The sequence below is a fragment of the Penaeus vannamei genome, chromosome 13, assembly GCF_042767895.1.
Source record: "Penaeus vannamei isolate JL-2024 chromosome 13, ASM4276789v1, whole genome shotgun sequence".
NCBI lineage: Eukaryota > Metazoa > Arthropoda > Malacostraca > Decapoda > Penaeidae > Penaeus > Penaeus vannamei.
Genome location: NC_091561.1, coordinates 15089997 through 15092496, shown reverse-complemented (window position 1 = coordinate 15092496; position 2500 = coordinate 15089997).

Genomic DNA, 2500 nt, shown 5'->3' with positions numbered 1-2500 from the left:
TGATACTATTAATAATAACGATAAAAAGTGTTATTATAATAGCCCGCCTTATCCCTTGCTCTATCAGGGGGGGGGGTAGGAGACGGAGACTGAAGCATGTTTTTTTCTACTCATCTTTTCCTTCTTTTCTTCGTCCCATCCTTCTGTCCACATCCTAAAGTATGAAAGCCGTGCTTAAAGAACATTATCCTACTAACATACTTTGTCTACATCTAATTGACAATATAATGTAACATATATTTTGTCCTAGTTCTTAACTAATTTTCTTCTTTTTTTTGCCACAATACTACATTTTATATACGCTGTAATAACCTTAAATATTGATGCGGTATATATTTTTTTTCAATAAATTGATAAAATAATAATACTGATAACAATAATAATTATAATTATTATTATTATTATCATTATAAAAATGAAATAATGAAATTATAGTAAAAATAACAATAGCAGTAATGGTGATAAGAATAATAACAGCAATAATATTAATAATAATTTTAATATTAATAATGATAATTATAACAACAAAATCATTAAATAATAGTAAAAATAACAATAATAGGAATGAAATAAAGATAATAACAATAACAATAAAAATAATAATGATAATAATAACAACAATGGTAATGAGAATGAGAATGAGAATGATAGTAAGGAAATATATAAAAAAAAAAGAGAATGGTGATAATAGTAATGATAATAATAATTATGATTAACATTAGGCACAAATGACATTAACATTAAGAATAAATAAAAAAGAATAACCATTACGAATCTTTTATTTGATATTTTTATTAATATCGTTATTATTGTTATTGTTATCATCATCATCATCATCATAATTACTATTAGGATTATAATCATGATCATTATTATTGTTGTTATCATTATTACCAAGGTACCTTTACACAAATATAAACAACCTATACAGTTCGTTGGTGTCAAGAAAGGGGGCGGAGCTAATGTCACTACGTCAAAGAGAGTGCACTAGATATAGCTAGATACATAATTATTTGTATAATTTACTCGCTATTATTATCATTATCAGAAATAAACCAAAGTGCTCCTCTTTATAACGAAGACTTCCTTACCATTAACAGCCGTCAGAATACTCCAGGGAAAAAGTCCATTTCATTCCTGGGTTCAGCAGGCTAAATAGAAGTGGAGCTACCCAAGTAAATGTTCCTTGATTATTACTCTTATTTTTAAGCAATTAGAGATAAGAAAAAGGACAACAGATAATTGATAGTCAGGATCTTGATAATGATGTTGACGTTGGTTTTGTATGTTTATATGTCAAATAGGTTCAATGGAAATGATTGCCTTGTGTCCAGATAGCTTTAATCTTGAATCTAGTGTACAGAGCATCGGCTGCAATCTTCCACCCGTGATGTAAAAAAAGGCCTTTCTTGTTAGAGGGACGAAGAGTATAAAGGTATTAATTTATAACATAATTAAAAAGCTACAACATAATAAATATTATGAATTGTTTTATGTATTCATACAGGTATAATGAATACTGATGATAACAATGATAAGGCTGGTCTGTCGTTAGGAGACTTATTATTCTTTATTATTATTATTATTTATTATTATTATTATTTTATTTTTTTTTTTTTTTGCCTATTTTCTTTCTTGATTTTTCTTTACTTGCTTGTGTTTTGTTTTAGGTTGCCACCCAGCTGAATAATATGTGTTCATTGTCAATCTTTTTGTATTTGTTTTATTGAGTTTAAATTTTTTATGATCTGTTGTTTAACATTGCACTTTTTTACGTTGAAATATATTTCACTATCTTATGTTTTCCAGTTCCTAGATAGTTTATGCAACTGCATCATCTCTGATATACATACATTGCAATTTGATTTGATTTAACGAAACTCATGAGTTCACAATTTTCACATACATGACCCAAATTACAGCCAACAACACCAGTAGCGTCATTGACCTTTTCAGCATGAAACGACCTTTTCCAGAAATAGCAGCAACATTTAAGAAAAGTTAGTCGTGACGTCTGGGCGTTTTAGTTTTGCGACGAAAGATAATCAAATAAAAAGTATTGTTTCCTAGATGTATTTTTACAAATTCTTTTTATTACTATTATTTTTTATTGTTTTTCCCATTAGAACTTTTTTCTTTCTTTGAGTCTTTATTAGTTTTAGTTATACCAACCGTTGCAGGGGTATCATTATTACCATTATTATTATTGCTGTTGTTTTGTTGTATTGTTCTTATTATTATCATTATTATCATTATTGTTATTATTATTATTATTTTTATTATCATCTTTATTGCTATTCTTCTTATTATTATTCTATTATTGTTATTAAAATGTTGATGATGATAATGTATATGATATCATCAAAATGATACTGATGGTCATGATAATGATACTGATAATCCTAAGTATGATAATACGGATAATGATGATAATGATAATGATGCCAATAATAATTACTGGTAACTATTATTATTATTATTGTTATTATTATTATTATTA